Source organism: Rhipicephalus sanguineus, unplaced genomic scaffold (assembly GCF_013339695.2).
Source record: "Rhipicephalus sanguineus isolate Rsan-2018 unplaced genomic scaffold, BIME_Rsan_1.4 Seq686, whole genome shotgun sequence".
Classification (NCBI taxonomy): domain Eukaryota; kingdom Metazoa; phylum Arthropoda; class Arachnida; order Ixodida; family Ixodidae; genus Rhipicephalus; species Rhipicephalus sanguineus.
The window spans coordinates 25,074-47,661 of NW_023615767.1; the positions used below are offsets into that span (position 1 = coordinate 25,074).

The window sequence follows — 22,588 nt, forward strand, 5'->3', positions numbered from 1 at the left end:
AAATGTTCACTGTGCCACTCAACTTGTCGATGCCACAATGTGCACAAGAGGACTTCCGTCTTTTCGGTAACTAGGGTGCCTCGATGCCAGTGCCGCTGCTTCCAGGGTGGAGACACCTATTGACCCACTCCGCGCTGCCGTTTCTTCGTGGAGAGACGCAGTGGTTTTAAAGTGTCAGGTGATGTGCAGTGGCTAAAGCGGGGACAATGCTGCAGACGTGTTGGTGTTTAAGTTATTAGATCAGTTCTTTGTCTGCTATGACAGGCTGCTGTGAGCCACTGTGCACTGGTTCACATGCAAAAGGCCAAAGGGTGTTTTGTTTCCCTTGTAACAGCGAGCAAAGAAAAAAATGGGAAGCACAAGTGAAACGCGACCGCTAGCATCCGACAGACAGCACCAAGATATGCAAGGTTAGTTTTGGCTTGTCGTAGCACATGACAGTGTATTTTTGATCGCTGTCCATGAACATGTAGTTGAACAAATTCATGCACGAATTAAATACTTGTCTCACTATAGCTGCATAGCGTAATCATTGTGTGAAGCTGCTATTACAGAGGAGCCATTAAGCTTTTCATTGGGTCATGTGAAGTGAACAGAAATCGGCCCAGTCTAGTTAAGACAAGTCAGTCACAGCTCAGGCTAATTAAGCTTAGTCAAGCCAATCAATACTAATCGATACCAATTAAGCCATTGGATTAAGCCAAGTTAAGCTTCGAAAAAGCCTAGTTAAGCTACAATATCCCGGCCTAATTAAGCTGTGGCAAGCCAATCAACACTAGTCGATACCAATAAATACCGATCGATACCAATTAAGCCGGGTTAGTATGGATTATGTCAGATTACGCTAATCCGGACCAAGATGTGATGGCCTAGCCATGAGCTAGGTTAGACCCAACTGGACTAAGTTAGTCCGCATTAATCTAATCCTGAAACACTCAATTTACTACACTAGGATGGGTGCACCCAGGTGCAGACAGCCGAAATTGTAGCAAAATGGCGCAACTGGATCACCACCGAGAAAGAAATCCCTTCGTGCCTGATGGTAGCCCGCAATTATAATAATTAAGTTAGTATATACAGTGAAACCTCGGTGACACGATCACAGCTCATACGAATTTCGGCGTTATACGAAATTTTCGTTGGTCCCGGCCAAGGCCCATTGGCCTGCAATGTAATGGAGTACCGTTGTTGTGAACAGATTTCCACCCAGCGACAATTGATACGAACGTACACTACTGCCCTGGTACGAAGAGGTGCTGTCCGCACTGTCACGAAAGACGCGCCAAGCACGTGTGAGCATGGAATGCAAGTGTGGGCATGCACACCGCACCGCCAAAGAGTCAAAATCACAGTGTAAGAAAAACACTTTCTTACAGTCAGAATAGACTTTCAGAGATGCATCACAGCCACCGAGATTGTGCGCGCAATCTTTGAGGCTCTTATGAGCCTCCGTGTGCCTTGGTGTTTAGATTACAGAGGACATAGTGCCATGCTTTTTTTTTTCTAACGCGTCGATGCAGGCTGTTGTCGTTGTAGTGTGTTACACGTGCCTGGGTCGTTCATCAGACATCCTATAAAAGGTGGACGAGGAGCGAAAGAAGGCGAGGACGTTCTTGGCGAAGGAGCCGGGCCTCACAACGTCAACATGCGCGACCACTGAGGTCGCACTTGTACGGGCACGGCCTTAAATCTCCCCAAAAATATCCCAACACCTCTGCGATAACAAAATCATAACACAGGGCCGTGGTTCTGTAATTTTGTGGCCTTGATCCATTGCGTCAAAGCGCTTCTTCATTACTTTCACCGCAGCACTTCGATGTCATGCAAAAAAGCATACTAAAATTTGGAAGGGGCTAGTACTGCGTTCGCGGTCGCGGGTCACAACGCACCTGGTTCATTAATTCAACACATGCATAAGGGCCGTATATTTACGAGTGCTGGTATGATTGCCGACATCTAAAAACTTAACTGACAATCATTCAGGGTTCTTCCCGACATTGCTGCGGCCCTGAAAAACAATACATGAAAATGTATGCCAGCTTTCTTTGTCTCATGCTAATTTTCCATGCTTACTAGTGGTACGAATTTCGGATGATAAGAATATTTTTGGTGCTCCCGTGAGATTTGTATCACCGAGGTTTCACTGCAGGCAACGTCTAATTTTTTGAGGGAGTCCGAAAAAATCGCAAATCGTCTGAAAAGTCGGGGCAGTCCAAAAAAAACGAATTCATGCTTTTTTTACTTCGCTCGAGCAGTCAAATCGCCACAGCCACGTCCAAAACAGCTCTGAAGGCATGCAGTACATTTATAGGCATTTCAGTGCTCGCATAGGCTCTCGTGAATACATTCGGTACCTGCCAGGAGCCACGCTTAACCACGTGCTAAGTGGCGTGACGAGCACTGCCAATATCCACAAAGTGAGAATACTTCAACTCTTGGAAATGATGACGTGGAATACAAAGGCTGTGGCACGACAGCGGACGACTTGTCCAGCTTTCCCCGATGCATGTGCACACATAAACAGTGTACTACTGTACGAAATCCCTGCCACTTCATCAAAAACAGCATTGCTGCCACATGAAGCAATTGTTCCTAATGGTGTGTCCTAATCATTCCTACAAAGCTCGTCACGCTGTCACTGGGGTGTTTGCTGTGCCAGACGCACAACGTTTGCAGTGAGTGCTTCAATGTGGCCCACTCTGCTCGTGACCGCACACGGACGTGGTGATAGCAAGCTGCTTTCATTCCTGAAGGCAACACGACTGTGCAGCACCAAAAAAAAAAAAACCATTCTAATGGAAAAAATCTAACAGAGCCCACTGCCAATACAGTTGAGACACGCTCGTCGTCTGAATCCAATGATTTAGAGAAAACATGCAGCTCCGTGTAGTCACTGCCTCACTTGCACGAGAACTAACATTCATTTCACAGAACTTCGCCAAACAAGCCTTTTTCTTTTTTTTTTTCTAAACAGCCATTGCCGGCATGCAAGCAGAGGAGGACATCAGCTTCGAATTCCGGTCACTAGAATCAAGCCCTTTCTCAACCAAAATGCATACTTTGAGTGAGTTTTAAATTTTTTTTTACTGCACCATCCGTTCAAGCCAGAGAGAACTCCGCAAAATGAATCAGGGTAGCTGCGGCACCCTGAAACTGCGGTGCCCCCAAACTCTTCTTTCAGCGTGAACAAGGCCAGCTCATTCCATTTACCGTAAAATTCCAAGCAAGCGCCCCCCCCCCCTTCTAGTTTGGGAATTAGAATTTGCCGCCCACTTCCGAGCAAGTGCCCCCTATCAAAACTGGCGCCCTTTCTCCGTCGCTAGCCATTGCTGGATCTAGCCATAGCCGTTAGGCTTGGCGTGTGTTAACGTAGCCAGCCAGTATTTGTTCGTTGTTCCTCGTGGTTGACTTCACGATGCCGTCGATGCGTTCTTACACTGTTGCCAAGAAAATTGAGGTGGTTCAGTGGCATCGCCAAGGTGGAAGAAATGCACACGCGACCTCGCGGCACTTCAACATCGATCGCAAGAGGATTCGAGAGTGGGACAGCAAATGTGTAGCCTTGCTGCAACAAAACTTCGGCAAGTCGAAGTCATGACGCAAGCCGAGCAACGGTGCTCCCGTATTAAGCGAAGAAGTGGACGATGCTCTCTTCGAGTTTTTTGAAAGTGAGAGCAGTGCCGGGCACGCTGTTAGCAACAGGTTGCTTACGGAAGAGGCTGTGCGCGTAGCTAGGAGCCTGCAGCTCGGAAACTTCGTAGCGTCGGAACATTATATTGCCAGGTGGAAGGAGCGTTATGGCATCTCCATGCGACAGGCAACGAATGAAAGCCAAAAGACTATGCAGAAGCAGCACGTGCCTTTCAGTTGTCCGTGAACGAGCTGCGATTGATGCACGACTACACACGCCTTTCAATATGGCCAACATGGACCAGACAATGGTCTGCATGGACTGCCCAGCATCCAGGACAACACATCATCGGGGGAAGTTCAGTCCAGATCGCCAATACTGGATATGCAAGGCGGGGATTCACAGTCGCACTCGTGCCTGTGCGTCGGGACACAAACTTCCGGTCTTCGTTATTTTGAAGGAGTTGAGCGGCAGGATTCCAACGAAGGCTTTCACGAAAATCCGTGTACCAGGTGGTTTCTATTTCTTTTTTCTTTCCTTGTTAGTGTGGGTAGTGAGATCACGGTATATATATTTTTTTTTTATAGCGAACGTCCATGTGACAGCATCAAAGGACGGGTGGATGACATCTGAAAAATTCCAAGAGTGGCTGTCACGGGTGTGGGGTCCAAACACCGACGACGTTAGGCGGTTGTTGGTATTAGAGCAAGCTCCTATTCACAAAACGTAGCCAGCAAAGAATGCCATGGAGGAGCGAGATACAGACATTGCATACGTGCCGGCTGGCTGCGAAAGTCTATTGCAGGCCGACGTGTACTGGAACGGTCTTTCAAAGCCAGCCTTCGCAGGAGCTGGGAGGAATTCATGCGCATAGCAGAAAGAACTCCAAAAGGAAATCTGCAGAAACCGTTGCGTCAGGACGTACTGAATTCTGTGGCCGCAGCATGGGACGCTGTACCAGAGGAGACCATTATTCAGAGTTTCAAGGGCTGCGGAATATCGAACGCGCTGGACGGATCGGAGCATGGCCTTCTACATGGCCGGTTGTCTGACGTTGACGACATTTCTACAGAACGTCCTGAGGAACTGCAGGCTGAATGCTACAGCCTGTTGTTTAACACAGACTCCGACGGGTCCTTTGATGGATTTGACTGAATAAAGCAATCATCAAAAATTTCCCAATAAAGCTTTGTTTACTCACTCTGTACATTGCTGTAAGAAGCCTTTATCATTTCTTAGAAAAAAAAAACTACTGGCCACCATCTTGAATTTGGAGCACTTCCGAGCAAGCGCCCCCTCCCCTTCACCGTGGCCATTACACCACCTCCGGGGGGGGCTTGCTCGGAATTTTATGGTATGTCATAATTACTATACTAAAGTTAAAAGCATTGAAGTAATGTCTCCCATACCTTCCTTAACTTCATTGTCTGCTGGTTTTCATGAGGTTGTGTCAAACCCTACTACATGTGCTGACGAACTGTGGAACTTTGTTTTAAACTTACTTTTTAATTTCCTTTGTATTTGTGCATGTTCTGTTTTCAGCATCAGAGTGATGCCTTTTCAGACGGGGCATTGCCATGCACACTTCTTCACTTTTGTTACCACAGCTCTGCGCAGGCTGTGCCGCAATGTTTGAGAAACTTCATTTTAGACTATTCTGATAAGATTGCGTGCATGACGTGAGCAGTAGTGTTCATTTTAGAGCTAACACAAGCACTAGCGATAACGCTGGAATTTTCTATCTATTTGGGCAAAAGAATATGTGCCCCGCCAATTATCAAACTACCAATGGCCGATGACTGTGATCACCGCTATCAGTGTACAGCATGCATTGCTTGTACTTTGAATTACCTATTTTCTGGGCACAAGTTAGCCAAATAAAGAGTTTCATCCTTAGCAGTGTGACTGCTGCCTTCACCATCACTACGACACGAAAATATCTCACAATGCTTAAGTAATAATCCACGCCTGAGCTAGCCAACCCTTAAGCTATTTCTTACTCCTCACCACATGACTTCCCTTCTCTACCAGCAGCCTTTATGATAAACCACAATGCCGACTGCCTTTGAATGGCCTTTATCCATTACATTAAAAGTCATGCATAACTACCAACAAAAGCAAGCAAACTGCACCACCCCTGCCACATCCCCCTGGGGACACTATCACCGCCGAAAGCTCTCTCGCATCGAGAGCCGACAGTGCTAAAGTGTACTGTCCTCTCTCAATGTTCTCAGGGCACCATCGAAACTATGAGACTTTGGCGCACGCTTGGCACAAATCAGAAAGGTTTTGCCTGAAAATAGCAGGATGCAGCAGGTTCCCTCTTCGTGCATTTTTAGCTCAATTCACGCAGCTATCACATCACTGACAACTACACCTATTTCATACTTTCTGAGCTTGCTTTGGATAATGATTTTTGGATGATATGCTTATATTCCAATTCCCCTGAAAATTGGATAAACGAGACTCCTCCATCATACAGGGCAAAAGCCTCTTTGTACACAATGAAATGAGGTGAGATCACATTATACCTGCTTCTACAGTCAAGTTGATAATGCCTATAATGGCCCCATTGACCCCTCAGAACAATGGTACACAATAAAAAAAAGGGCTGCCACCCAGAAAACCAAGTTATAGTGGAATCTCATGAAATGTAGCCAGAAAGGGACTGGCAAAATATGTTCCCTTTAAGAGGAGTTTCCAACCAAAGTAGAGGCTTCTCCATTTCGGCAGACAATTCCACTTAAACAATTTACATTACAGACATTCTACTCTATGGGAAAAACAACAGGCTGCACTATCAACTGCACACAACGAACAGTAGTATTGTACCAACATAGCCCCAGTGGTATCATCACCTTGGCCTTATTAAGGACAAGCATCAGAAAACATGAGACCTAATCATGGTGGTAGAAAGAGCAGAACTATCTGCCCGTTCCATCACCATGTCTCATACTGAAAGAACAGCACAGTCATACAAATAAAACTAACTGCAATAATAGAGTGGTCAAATTTTCACAGCACACCAGCATATAAAGTTACACGACTGCCCAACTGAACATTCAAGCTACTGTATGCCCTACCTGTACAGAGCAGTGCCACTTACATTTAGCATGTGTTTCAACAGCATACAATACATGGAAAGTCATAAAAGCCTTCTATGCAACCTGATGCATGAACCTATCACTCAAAATTAATGCAAGCAAAAAAATTTGCACTGTAAACAAGCTTTGTGTAAGTTTAGGTAAACCAGTGGGAATAAATTCTCATTCACTCACTTAAAACGGTGTCTACACACAAGAGGCATGGGGCCGTGCAATGGCACCACCGTGAAAAACTGCAAAGCTTTAAGTTTTGCTATGAACAGGCAAACAAAAACTTCACCTCATGTCATAGCCGGCTACTGAGAGAGTAATAAAAATTGCTGACCCAGCATGGCAGCAGCACCTTCTTAATGCGTCGAGGTTGTGAATCTCTGGAGAGAAGCCCCCGTGGACGCAAGAGAAAACTGTTGGTTCATGAGGGCAGCCAAGGGCAGGCAGTCAAATGCCTCCATACAGGCATCATACACACGCTCTGAATACTTTATCTTGCACTCAGTCTTGAATGTGAAGTACTCCGTTAGGTGCTACCTCGTGGTTGCCACGTAGCAGGAATAGAGTGTTGGAGTAGCAGATCTTTAGGGCCCAGAGTCTAACACACATGCAGCAGAGACAAAGAGGAGCACCACTGAGACAAACACCAAATGACATGCTAGCTAAACAACAAAGAATGACGAAGCAAACGTGTCTAGGAAATATGCGGGCTACGCGTTTCAAAAGCCCCAAAGTATCGAGAAGTGAGACAGTACATCTTGCTCATCGGCAGCCATGAAACCAAGTAACACTTCGTGATTAGCAGCCAAATAACCAAGCAACAATAGTGCTCAAAATATGGGGGTGACAAACTCACCTCAATGCTGAAGTACCCCGATCTACATAGTCCCCAAGGAAGAGGGTAACTTGGTAGTTGCAGGTGGGCCGCCCACCTCGAACAGCTTCATCAGGTCATAGAACTGGCCATGGATATCGCCAACAAACTGCCAAACAGCACAACCATGGTCGTTACAACCAAGCACTTAGTCACGGCCAGGTTTGCACAGCGGCACAAAAGCACAACATGCCGTATTACAGATGGTTTGTACTGTGGAAAGCACGCAGTCTCAGACCACGCTTTTCAAGCATAACAAATTGGGCAACACATTTAAGGGCTCCTGAACACCCGCTTATAGTGCCAAAAAAACTTTACCTCAGTCTGAATAAATACTGAATGCCAACATTATGTATATGTGTAGTCAAAAACAAAGCTAAGTGGTAAAATTATTGCACCAGTGGTAAGAAGATGAGCAGTATGTAAAAAAAAATGTTTTTCAAAAAAACTTTGTGCGAACAATGCCCAAGAACAGACCAAGGCCTGACAGCCAACCGTATGAAATGTAATATGCCTGGGGGCTGTTTTCTTACCATACTGGGCCAAGAAAGACCACTCGGAGCAAATGTGAAAGAAGCGTGATTTCACAAATGGCTCAGAGAAAAACCTGGGAAACACCTGAACCCCAAGGCTTTAAACTTTTTATGTGGTTCACTGGCAATGAGAGAAAGAGGCTATGAGAGACACCACTGGCAAAAGCTTTGGATTTTTCTTCACAAAATGAAGGATGTTTGCATTATCAGCACTAGAATGCAGCCGTTATGACAGAGTTCAACCGCAAGCAGAAGCCACATCCAGAGACACCATAAGCAGAGGTCGTCACACTTTCATTTCTCATTTTTGAAGGCATCTGCGTTCCTTTCTGTAGCACTGCGAATTGCTTAGTTCATGGAAAAAATACACGGCACCCTTGAAAACCGGGTCTCACATGACACAACATTCTAAAACAGAGGCCAAGGGACATCAAACTCCTACGCATAGAATATCAAATACACTTCAAGAGTGCCTACAGGTGACAACGTATGCACGGGAAAAATCTATCAGATTCTCGAAAAATTTATTAAAATATTTCAAAACATATCAGGCCCATTTACGATCTCCTGATAAAAAGCGTGTGCCAAGCTTTGTTTGTTGTAAGGGCTTGTGCAAAAATTCTATTTCATCCATTACATAGTATGTAATTTATAGAAAGTATGAAAATTTTACTTATTACAGTCTTTCAAAGCAGGACGTTGTGCTATTCACCTTTTTGCATTGCGCTGTGGTGCCACCTAAGCGGGCACTGTGAGAAGATAACATACGGCATCGGTGGCGGGCCGTGCGCACTACATGAAGGAGGCTGGAATGATTTTTTCTTTCGCTTTAATAATTCTCGTTTTTCGACGATGCGCTAGGCACCGATGCTGAAGAAGACTGGCACAACTGACAGCCACAAGTCATCGCATACAGTGCGATTTTTTTTGCGCCATTTACGTCAACAAAAACAGTAACCTTGCTGAGCAGATGAACAAGTGCAGCGCAGCGAGAAATGAATTGCACACGTGCGTTAGCTTGCATTTTATATTCATACCCTGCTTAACGTGAAACAGAACAAGTTTCTGAAAGAGATTAAAGGTCTTAGTAAATTAAGTCTATTAGATTACAATTAAGTCTATTAGATTAATTAAGTCTATTAGTTATTAATTAAGTCTCTGTTAAAGCTGACACAAATCGAGCGCATGCGCCTGTCCCTGTTGGACCTGAACTGATGTTAAGATGAAGGTAAGATGAAATTTGCTGGTACTGTTGAGCTATTTCTGTAACCATCTTAAATGGGTAATAACGCTCGTTGGAACTTCACGACATCTCAAGAAAGTGGCGCATTTGTTTACGAGGCCTTCACGACATCTCAAGAAAGTGGGCGTTTGTTTACAAGAAATTTGATCACATAACAATACACACAAACCTAACACAACGTAATTGCACTTCGTCCATGGACTCCAGTCGCTGCTACCGCAGCCTTCAGGAAAGAACATACGCTGGCTTACCAATAATATATAATAATAATATCTGGGGTTTAACGTCCCAAAACCACCACATGATTATGAGAGACGCCGTAGGGAGGGCTCCGGAAATTTCGACCACTGGGCTTCTTTAACGTGCTGGCTTACCAATGTTGGCAGCACAGCGCCAGTGCCGTGTCACCACTTCTCATTTCTTGTGTGCCACCGCATCAATAATAATAATAATAATAGAAATTAAGGCAGCTTCCTACCTAAGGTGCCAAGCCTGAAGGAAGTGCGGAGCTGGGTGGCCTGCCTTGTTTCTCTGTTTTTTCTTTTTTTTCCTCTGTCTATTTCTCTTCCTATCTTTCTCCCTTCCCTTTCTTTTTCTCTCTCGCTTCCTCTTCTTTCATTTTTTTTCTCACTCCGATTCTCTCTCTCTCTTTCTGCCTTTCATTCTCTATATTTTACTTTCTCATTCTTTCCGTGCTTGCTTTATTCTCCCCTCCTCCTTTCCCTCCTCACCCTCACATCTCTCCTCATCACTCTCACTTCCCAATTCCCACCCCCTTGCTTGCTATACTATACAAGGCTATGTTATGCTCTGCTAGTATGCATGGATAGCCGAGTGGTTACGATGCTCGCCTTCGGATCATGGGTACGTGGGTTCGAATCCCGCCTCGCCAGGAAATTTTTTTCTGCCAAGAATTTTTGTTTCTTTCAACCTCTTTCTTTCTCTCCCTCTGTAGTCATTCTCTCACCGATCGAAGTTATTGCATCCCACGAAGGACAAATCGGCACACGTGTTCTGGCAGCAAAGCAGAAGAGGAAGAACAGTACGAAGAGGAAGAAGAGGTCAGAGAGTGCGTGCCAGTTTACAATGATGATCACTTCTGTTCACCCATCACGGAGTAACGGCAACCTTAAACAGCTCCACTGTTAATAATTGTTGCAGTTGTACGCTCCAAAATCATAATATGATTATTAGAAACACCGTAGTCGAGGACTCCGAAAATTTCGACCACCTGGGGTTCCTTAACGGGTGCCTAAATCTAAGTCCAGCATGTCGCTTCCACCAAAATGTAGCCACAGCAGCCAAGATTCAATCCCACGGCCTCCAGGTCAACAATCAAGCACCATAACCACTAGACCACCATGGCGGGCACAGTATTGTTCACTTAAAGGGACCCTGCAGCTGACTGAGAATCAATCGCAAATTCCAGGTTGCGTGCTGCGCTACAATATTTGGCTCGCATGTCCTCAGAAGCCTCAACTACCAATCGGCAGAGTTTTCTGACAATGCCCAAAAAGTGTTGCAGGGCCCCTTTAAATGGCATGACCATCCATCCCTTAATTATAAGAGCAGCTTACTTTGTTCCACTGTGTTACAATTACTTCACTGATAGCATATGAACTCGATCGATCTTTGGGGTGCTAGGCCTATAGCACAGCCTATTGCAATCGCTGAAAAGATGTACTATCGGCATCAAATGAAACCCGAACAGCGGCATGCCTTCACAATGGTATAGTGCGCACCGTCCTGCCATCACACTGATAGGCACGCGGATCCGGTTTGGCTGCACTGCATATGCGTGCCTGTCCATGGTGATAACTGGACGGCGCACACTATACCACTGCGAAGGCTTGCCGCTGTTCGGGTTTCATGTGACGCCGACAGTACACCTCTTCAAGCTGTGTGTGGACAAATGGCTAATGCCTAGAAAATTGCGCATTTCAATTTCACAAGCACATTCAGAGTATGTGTGAGCCCGAATATGTATGCATGCAAGCGCAGCTGCTGCAGCAATCGCATTTTCAGTGCTATCTTTTCGCTCAGTGGCTGAACGTGCCGGTCGGCAGGCTTCTTTGTCGGCACGAAAGCATGAACACATCAGTGACTCACTGTCATCAGTGAGTCACCAATGAAAATTAAAACTGAAAGTTAATGCCGTACGTTTACCTTGATACCTCAAAGAGGTGGTGAGAATTTGCAGGAACAGCACCCGGCCATGCTCTAGCTGTTGGACAGACAAGCTGTAATTAGCAAACCACTCTTTCGGTCTGCCAGCTCTCTCCCTGCACCGTTACAGTGCTGTTTCCACAATTTCTCACAGCATTCATCTACCAACCTCGCTACCTAAGTTTGCGCACCGATCTCACCAGACCATCTGCGCATGCGCGAGTTTCCGACAGTGGCACTGCCGCCATCTTATTTGTAGTTCTCGGAGCGCTGCTGGTGCGGCTGCTTGCTGCGTGCTTCAGGTATATTGCCGTTTTGCACCAATCCTCGACACGCAAGAAGATTGAACGCGGTGGAAAACTGTGTCCGCACCTCCAATGTATGTTATTTTATTTCAGGTTAAACTGCATCCTAGCGCTAAAATAAAAAAAAGAACAGTTGATAGTGCTTACATGTGGCGAAGTCGTCTCGTTGGGTTGATGAGCTTGGGTCGTTTTGCTGAATAAATATTAGTAATAAAAAAAAGAAATCACGTTCCCGTCGTAATGAGAGCAAATATCTTCTTCAGTGAACGCAAGACACGCAAGCGACACAAGCTACAGTATCCGGGAAAAAAGACTTGCCTAAACTGTGTAGAGCTCTCCGCTACACGACAACAGGAGAAAAAAAAAGCCGAAGGGACGAAAAACAGAAGCTTATTACGCTTTTTTTTGTCGAGGCGACTGTTTTCATGTAAACTGTGTTGTCAACGCAAGACTTCGATCACAGTAATAAGTTAAACGTGAATGAAAAAAACTGTCGCCGTGAAGCAGGTTAGAGGCGCGTCCGCTGAACGGTGACTGGCCGCTCATGCCGTTTGCCAAAGGTTAACATCACAAAAATCTCGTGAATGGCATAATATTTCCTGCTGTACAAGGAATGGATGAGTCAGTAAGAGATTTTGGCGACAAACGCAATGCGGCGGACAAGCAGTAGCTCGCTCCGGCTGGCGGCGGAGGCCTCAGCCGGTGGCTCGGCGCCGGTATCGTCGCTAGGCCTACCGCTTCGAAACGGCAGTGTACGGTTAATAGCCCACGCTCATGAAGAAGTTCAGCTTTGATACCGCTGTTGCCCGCTTTATGATGCGTTCACAATAATATCGCATATTGAAAGGAATAGGGAAATCCCGGCGGCGGAGTTGGGTGCGATGCCGGCACGGCCGAGTTTTCGCCGTGCGCTCCACGGCGCGAGCTGTACACAGCATGCAGTTATAATCTTGGTCTCGTTCATGCTAGACGCTTGACAGTCGTCATCGCATTTGGTGAGAGGTCGGTTTAGGTCTCCCTATATATTAAAGCGATCTCTGTTGAGCCCGGAAAGGACGTTGTATCCAATCTGTCGCCGCTGGCGGCGATCGCCCAGGCAAGGGGATCGAGCTCGCGTTATATGAACTTTTGCTGTCGCCGATCGGTCCATCGTTCGCGCAGCAAGGTTGTTATGACGCAATAGGGCACTGAAAAACCACGATGCATCATGCACAGGGAGTTCACAAACACGTTGAACAAGAAAGTGCGCGGTAGTTGCGTCTCTGTCCGACTTCGTTGACTGTCGCACACATTCCTGTCGGAACTTGAAATCCCTCGAGAACACGTAAAATCCGAGTCCTTTTGCTTCAAGCTCCTGTTGTAGCATCCCAGCACACAGCACGTCAACCCAACCATCGCAAATCATCCAAATAAGGCCGCTAATGCAGCTCGCCAATGCACCAGCTGTAGGCAGCTGAACGTACCGAGTACTACAAGTACCGGCATGCACTGCGGCAGCGGTGGCGTAGCGCAACTCGCGGTGAGATCGGTCTATTATGAGCAACAAGAGCATACTTTACAACACCGAACAAGTGCTCAAAGATTACAAAGTGGGGAAATGCCACAGAAGTTATGTTTCCATCTCCTTCAAAATTCTGAAGTCTGACGTGCCAAAACGTCCAGATTATTTTTGACAACCTAAAGTTCTTTCATGCCCCCAATGCAAGAAGCACTAAGATTTTTGCATTTCACTCAATCCTGTGAAAACAGTGTCCTGCCTTGCAATTTGATGTACATCACTCAAACTGCGTAAATTTTCATTTTTAGAGCTGCACGAGGTTTCGTTTTTGGTATGTAGTAATGACTTAAAGTTATGGGTAATTTTGTAACCAATAAATATAATTGAAAATAGAGTAAATATTTCCAACTCCTTAGCAGAGAGATCTGTTATTAGTCTATATGTGCATACTTTTTTTGCCCAATATTTATTCCAAGCCAAGGGCTCGTATCTGCCCAATCCGCCTTCTTCACGGTGCCGCAGCACATGCACCCTTCCCCTAGAAGAAAAGTCGTGAAACGTTTTGGTATGGTCTCCGCATTCCTCTCGATTTCGGAGCCTTTCATTCTGACGATTCCGGTTGTCCCCGATCTCCACGCAAAGCTCTGCCCCTACCGGAACTGTAGAGGGCAGCAAAAGAAAACGAAAAAGGCGGATTGAAACCATCACCAGAACTGCCTCCGTCAAGGCTGCTGTAACAGGCCCGTGTGTAACTCAAGAGTAAAAAAAAAGAAAACTGTGCTTTCTTTTTTGCTGCATCTCACAGTAACAGAGAAAGTAATGCACAGTTCAAACACTTAAGTAACAGGACCAACTTTCGGTGCTTGAAGTTCATCCACATGACAAAACTTGTTTTAGAAAGTACAGCATTATTTTAAATCAAAGTGCAAAAGCAGATATCTTTCTGGCTCTTTTTCAATGACTGCTGCCTTTCCAAGTCCCTAAAAAAAGGTTGCTCTAAAGCACCTGACACTAATTCATTACAGCCAATGCTCATCAATGTTGTAGCGAGTTCATCATGCCAGGATAACACAAACACATGCTAAGCTCATAAACACTTAACGAGGCACACTTGAACCAAGTAAACAAAATGGAACTGTAATTGACCCCCCCCCCCTCTGAACCCAACACTTTGCAGTGCTAGCAACATGCTAAGCTGAAGCCTTGCACCACATAGACCGACCCAAAAGCCACCACGACAGTGAGCGCTGCCAGGCCAGAAATAGGCTCTCAGCAGCACAGGCTCACGGTGCGCCTATTTTGCGGGACATGCCAGCCCACCCCTTTATCAGACACACTCATTTGGCTGTCTTCCAAGCCATGCTCTGGGTGTCAACTGCTTTGCACACAAAACACCTTCGAGATACCTACGATGTTAGCCGCTACAAACAGCCAGCAAGTCATGTAAACTGCCACGCCAGTAACATTTTACTAGCTTTGCCAGCTCTTAGCAGGAATACTCAGCGTTTAAAAGGGGGTGCCCAATAACAGGCCCCTCCACCACTAGAATGCTCGGCAAATAACGATTTCATAATACTCATCTCAACAACGCTGAACAGACAAAAAGGAAGCCACTCATTATGGGATAATTTCAGCGCACAGAACAAAGACGAAAGGAAGGAGACAAACAAGCGTGTGTTGTCTTCTTTCTTCCATCTCTGTCTGTTTTGCGTGCACTGAAATCATTTCATAATGAATTTTTACCAACTCAATGCGAATGCTGGCCTTTCACCTAATTTTCATTACTTTACAAGGAAGCCACTACACAGTTCTGCAGTACCATCAACTTGGGGCTCACAAATAAAACTCAAAAATGCCTTAAGTTATCAGTAGTGCAATGGGTTTTAAAAAAGTAATGCTGCCAGACCTTTGTCCCACTCTGTACACACAACTGTCACAGGAAGGTGGGGCTTAAAAGGACAGCAAACAATGCCTCATCAGAATGCACTCAGTTAAGCACACCCTAACATTTTTTAGGGTACAAAATAGTTAAAAGTATTTGAGCCCTCAGTACTACATGACACCCCACAGCAATGCCAGGTGGCTAGCAGAATGTGTGCAACATTGACTATGCCACATTGGAACTTGTCTTCAATATTCAAGTGGTCTTTAGAGTTTCTTGCAAGCAATGCGTGATTTGCATTACATTTCCAAGCATGGAGAATGTCTAACATGCGAGTGCACTGTACGAGTATAACATCTTTCATATGCAGGTCAACAAAGTAAATAAACGGCACTGCAAACAAGTCCCAAATTATCGACGCCATACATTTAGGGCACTGTCTGCATGTCATTACACATGTAATCTGATACAATAAGCCAATGTGAATACCAGCGAGTAAATGATTTTGCATGGCATACAAGCACCCCAGACACACACCGCTAGTGCCAGTAAACCAGTAATACATCAAGAACTGATACAACAAAAACAGTGAAACGCCGCCTGCTAAAATTGTGCACAAGTCACCAGGCATCCTCAGCATAAGGACATCAGGCATACCACAGCAGACATGCAACGAAACGATAAGCTTATCAGATACTGAAATGTTCTCTGTACTGCAAAAGTAGCGATTTGAAAATACATCTGGACTTTCTGCCACAAGAACTGATGAGCAAATTCTTTGAACAAGCCTTTAAATCTTAACACGCTACGTCAATTAACTGAGAACACAAAAATCCAGCTTCTTTTATCAGTTGAATGTCCGAGGCAACCATTTCAACAAATTACCCCAAAAACACGACTCTAAACGTTACCATGGAATAGTAAACGAGCAATTTTTGTTGTCACCCCCTTCGCAGCCTGCTAAATGCGAATGCTGGCCTTTCATACAAACAAAAGCTCAAAGGCCCCAAAAGTGACAAGTATCACTCCTCCATACAACTTGCTGATCACAAGACGATAACCAGCCACACCATCATGGCTCAGCCAAGATGTTGAAACAAAGCAAGCAGCTCCAAACCTTAAGGCATATGCAAACTACTTGCACACTTAATTCACTGTTATTCAGTGTGCCGAAAAAAAGGTCACAGAATACAGCCCAACTGCCCTTTGCAAGCTGCTCAATGTGGCCAAGACTAGAAATATTCATAATAAAAACACCAATTACATCCGAGTCTTACATGTCTAGCTTCTGCTCTTAAGCACTTTGTCCTGTTACAAGTTTGTGCATTTTGCTAGAATGATCATTCTCCCAGTTTTCTGTGCGGCAAATTCAAAAGTTTCTTCATCTCAAGTAAAGTTCTGTATGCATGAAGGGTTTTATACTCTCTCTGAAGAGTCAGCTAAGAATAGCGCCCTTTCTTACATGATACAATGTTTAGAAAAAAGATGATACAATACCTATACTAAAGTGTATTCAAGGGAATGAGGTTGATCACTTTCAGACGAAAACTGAAAATGCGAAGCAGTGGTGCAAGTTGACGTCCTGCATGCTTCAAGGTGAACATATAGTGTTTAGTACCAGTGTTCTAGAAGCGGGTGCAAATTGCAAGAAAACATCAGCGAAAGTTGTCGAAGGAAACTTTCACAATGGTTTGGAACACTAAGCTTTCATTACACTGCAGGGACTTGCATCAATTTTGCAATATTTACATGCCAGACTCGCAGCAATCTGCGAGCATAAAAGGTTTCATAATGATGGCACCAGATCCGATTTTTGATAGAAAATGGTGCCCCTGTCACAAGAGGCAAAAATGGAGTAATATTATATGCAGTAATAACCGCAGATGAAGTTATCACTTGGCTACCAAAACTCAGACACGCTGAAACTGAAAATGGTTGTTGAAAATGAAAAAGAGACTAGTACCTACATAATTTCACACGTGTTGTTCAAATGACTTGCTTGTATTGCTGGCCGAACAGTGAGTAGACAAAGCTGAAGTGGCTCAACGAACACGGCCTTCTGCTGTTGCACACTATACTCGCGGTCAACGTTTCTTTGCAATGAAGCAAAGGCTACAGAGTGAGATTGTGCGTATCCTACCGCCAATGAATGTAGTTCCACAATCACGTCCGTATTTTCTAGTTGAGATATAAAACCTACTCCTTTATTTTCTACATGTAGTTCTTTAAGACAGGACACAGCAGACTACAGCGAGATATTTGCATTGATTTCACTTTATATGTTGTCACTTTGCGATTTTGAACGTGTGAGTAGTAGTAGTAAAAAACATTTATTGCCATATAACGTTTCTGGGCAAGTGGGTGGGGTCCTCAGTCCAGGGGCTCCACTGGCCTTTGCGGCTCGCTGGGCTTGGTCGAGCAGAGCCAGCTGGCTCCCGATGCTTGCTAGCAAGCCAGCTCTCCCACTGCCTTGATCGTGGAGAAAGTCCCACCTTTTAGGTGTACCTCAAACACTAAGCGGCGTCTGCATCGATATGCATCGCTGACTACGTGAAGCCATCCCTTTCCACAATGGTACAAGATGCTCGCCAAACCGGACTACTTCGTGTAGGAGTACATGTTCAGAAGCTCCACCCCCGTAGCTTTCCCTTCATTGCAAAGAAAAGTTGTCTGCAAGTATAGGTTGCAGGATTGTTTGCCAGCTGCAGTGACCGCATTTTAATGCAGTAGAACCTCGTTCATTCACACCTAATTTGAATATTTGATAATGCCGAATAAGTGGCACGGTTCAGCCATGGTACATAGAACTCACGTGTTTAAAGAGCTCATTAATAAGCCCACAAATTGGGACTGCCATGGATAATTCAAACTGCCCATTGCCATAGCCAGCTCGTACTGTGGTGGTCCCCACTAAGCGACAGGTAGCACGACTTATTCTAACTACCATGTCATCAATCGACACCTCACAGCAACAGCGCCTCAAAGGCGCGTCCTGGCTTAACACGTCCTGGCTGCCTTCTACATGCACTTTTTTTTTTTTTCAGAATGGTTGTCTGCATCAGTAGTCCACTGCAGCACCCGTGGAGGCACACATCTACTACACGTTTATGTCCTACATTTGGCAACCTTCCAGCATTTTCTTATGTCTCCTGTCGCAACAGTCAAGCGGGTGAAGGAAGCGATGCAGTGGTAAGATGGCTGAAACCCGCAAAACTGCATAATTTGCATCAGACCTGCCTTAAGATATCATTATGGCCATATTTTGGAGAAAGAGAAGACCAAAAGCACCCAAAAGGTGTCACCACAATGTTATGAGCACACAAAATCAAGCTGTCGCCAACTAAAGGACCCAGCTTTTAGTGTAAGGGTCGATTCCACGAAAGATCGAAAAAGGGTGTATATTTGATGTTTCCGATTTTCCTGATAATTTTGTATGTTGTGCACATATGATTGCACAGCACGAAATCGCAGTTCGTTTTCAAATAAAAAATTTTTCAACACAGCAAAATTCGACAAGTGTCGCCGGTTGACGACGACCATTTTACGAAGAATGCGTTTTCGTAACTTCGGAACCATGCTGGCAGCCACTGAAGCTATATATTACAATATCTTTCTTTTTGGCGGAAGTAGAAGTAAAGAGGAAATAGCTCTTATCATTTCATGGAATTCTGAGTAAATTATGTATTTTTAAAAATTCACGAAAAACGCTGCGTTTTGAAAATCAGTCAAATTTGGGACGCTATGGCTACTTCTGTGAACATCTTAGCTTGTTCATATTTGTAGTATGAATAGGCCTTTATGTGAATAATGAACCTCTGCATTTGTATTTCTCTAATAATTTCAAAGTAGTAAATTTTCATGCTCGAAACACCAAAAAGAGAAAAGTGCTCCTCCATTCAAAAATCTATAATAAAAAAAACCCAATCTGAATTTTGTTCAAAGTCCTCCAAAATGTTCTCAAAGGACTGCAGAATGATATTATGAAAAACATGTTGCATCATTTTATTACAACAAAAGCAGAAAATGTCAAACATTGTGTTTCCAGAGCGTGGTGGCTACTGCGCAAAGGACATCTCTAGTAACAAGAAAATACAGTAACACGTCTTTTTTCTTTTCTGAGCTTCGCTAAACAACAGTAATGATCTATGGTCGGAAATTGGGAACTGTTTTGTAAAGAAAAAGACCGTTACAATTAAATGCATTCGCGTGGTTTGCGACTTCACGCCAGTGTTAGACATCCCTCAGTCCACAGTATGCACTTTCAGTTGTAGCCTCCTTTTCTTTCATCTATTTCAGTTGAGTATAATTCATATCTTGAGTGCTAAAGAACGCATTCCCTCCATGCGTCTCTTATGATGATGTGCTGTGCCAGAATTGAGAGATTGGTATAAAAGCCAAGGTCTCTTCATGAATGGAAATGAATTTCTGGAGAGCGGTCGCCAAGAGGTGTGGTTTTTGTTGGCCCAAATGTGTACGTTCTCAAACCTTATGTGATCAATGCAGAGTTTAAAAAGAATCGATTACGTGAAGATTGGTGGCAGCAGTTCTGGCCAAGGACAAAACACGTTTTGTTTGCATTGCATCTGCTTGTTTTGCATATCCTTCTTTCTCTTGAAGGAGTGCTGGCAGATCTGGTTTCCCTCTTGAATTGAGCGCGCATCCTGCTTCATGACCCTCCGCAAAAGAGTCTCGATCCGATATCTTCTACGTAACGAAAATTCTGCTGCAGCGGAATTTTCTTTTTGTGCACCATGAGGCAGTCCGTACAAAATCTCGGCCATGGCTGTAACCCCTACCCATAGCCACCTTCAGAGCGTAGGATAGTGATCGCATCAAAGTGAAGCACAATTTGGATGCTTAACTTCTATCTCAGGTGGTGTTTGGCTGACTGGCACAGCCGTACTCGTTGCTGTCGTCTGCTCAGGCGGGCGTCCATCGCGCCGCCCTTTGCACCTGTCCGCCTAACGCATGCTACTCCGTTTACACGAAGGCGTGTAGCGCGGGCCACTCGATCCACCACACGATGCGCACGGTCGGATCCAGAGACCGGCGGGAGAGCGACGAGCGGTGAAAAATGTATCGTGTAACCAACGCAATCGACACCCCAGCTTTTTCTCGTGCATAGCGACAAAGCCTGGCAAAGAATGTGTGGCTGCTGCGCTTAGGTTGCACTGCGGTACTCGCCGTTCACCACTGCCGCCATTTGCGATTTCTCACATTCTTACAATGCATGATCGACTCAGCTACACATATTTCGCGTTTAGCTTCGTTACTTTTATATAAGCGCATTTACTAAAAAAAAAAATTATCCAGAGGAATGAAAATGTCCGTGCTGCCCGTCGACGAGGAATGTAAGTGGTGTCGCAAATGCATTTAATTGGAACGATGTTTTTTTTTCTTTACAAACAGTTCCCACTTTCCAACAATAGATCATTACTGCTGTTTAGCGAAGCTCAGAGAAGAAAAAGACGTGTTACTGTATTTTCTTGCTACTAGAGATGTCCTTTACGCAGTGGCCACCACGCTCTGGAAACACAATGTTTGACGTTTTCTGTTTTGTTCTAATAAAAATGATGCAACATGTTTTTTCATAATGTCATTCTGCAGTCCTTTGAGAACATTTTGGGGGACTTTGAACAAAATTGAGATTGGGTTTTTTTTATTATAGGTTTTTGAATGGAGGAGCACTTTTCTCTTTTTGGTGTTTCGAGCATGAAAATTTACTACTTTGAAAATTATTAGAGAAATACAAATGCAGAGGTTCATTATTCACATAAAGGCCTATTCATACTGCAAATATGAACAAGCTAAGATGTTCACAGAAGTAGCCATAGCGTCCCAAATTTGACTGATTTTCAAAAACGCAGCGTCTTTCGTGAATTTTTAAAAATACATAATTTACTCAGAATTCCATGAAATGATAAGAGCTATTTTCTTTACTTCTACTTCCGCCAAAAGAAAGATATTTGTAATATATAGCTTCAGTGGCTGCCAGCATGGTTCCAAAGTTACGAAAACGCATTCTTCGTAAAATGGTCGTCGTCAACCGGCGACACTTGTCGAATATTGCTGTGTTGAAAAAATTTTTTATTTGAAAACGAACTGCGATTTCGTGCTGTGCAATCATATGTGCACAACATACAAAATTATCAGGAAAATCGGAAACATCAAATATACACCCTTTTTCGATCTTTCGTGGAATCGACCTAAGTTCAATTCCTATTGCAATCTCACAAATAGCTCTGCTTCATGAAGCCTTGTGTGTTCGCTCACAAGCTACATCAACATTCACTTCACAGAGCCAGAGCACACATGGGACATTTGCTGATGTACCAATGGCTTGCGACATGCAAAAACGAGCAAGATGGTCGAAAAAGCTTCCCATAACGACACCGATAACATTGAAATGCAACGACCACTGTGTCCGCCACATAAATAAAATTGCAGCTTTATTTGACGCAGGCAAGGAAAAACAATTGCAGCCATGTCAGATTAACTCGCATGAAACTGAGGCTGCTACAAGCGACAGCACGATAGGTGCATTAAATGTGCTTCAATAACAATCACCGGTTCTCAAATGCACTCTCACGCTGCGATAGTCAGCAAGGGGACATTAGCGTGCAAATAGAAAAATCGAACCGCATTTCACTCTGCTTATAAAGGACTACCACTGCCACCTCACATTCAATAGAAATAAGAAGTGCTTGCAGTCTCGCTAAACGTCTCGTGGACAAGATAAGAACTCCAACTACCAGATCACAATGCAACGCTTTTTCTACGTGCAACTGTACATGACCCATCTGTGAAATAGGCGTTGTGGAGTGTCCATGCAAAGCAATGCTATCTATACTCGGTTACAACTTGACAAAAAATGCAAGCTCCGCCCACAGAATTTTATTTACTTATTTATTCATTTTCACAATACTGCAGGCCCTTCTCAGGTCCATGAAGGAGGGGTTGAACTTGAATACAGTTCACAAAAATTGAAAAAAAAAAATTAAACTATATGTACAGAGCAAAGTGTATGAGCACATACAAAATTAACAAGGAATACGCACATTATGCAGTAAACAAGGTGTTGATATAAACAGAGAAGCAGCATTATAAAAACTGTGCAGGCTCAAGGGCGCATTGCGGAATAGCGCAAAAAACACATAGGGACAGGCAAGAGAGACGACACAGGGCGCGCCTGCTCTTTACCTGTGAAAGACTGTCGTGCTAGCTGGTTCTCTCAAACCGCAAGTACTTTTTCCCAGCTAATGCAAATACTATGCATATTCAGAGTTAAGGGGAAATGCGATTCGGAAAAAAGTTGCGTTAATCTGTAGCCTAGGCCAATGAAATTTTTGCTGTATATATAG

The 22,588-nt window shown here is 44.4% G+C and overlaps 1 pseudogene; it reads right to left on the minus strand.

Annotated features, from left to right (window-relative positions):
- Positions 1-22,588, minus strand: part of LOC119378097 (serine/threonine-protein phosphatase 2B catalytic subunit 2-like) — a 57,504-nt pseudogene that overhangs the window by 20,390 nt on the left and 14,526 nt on the right.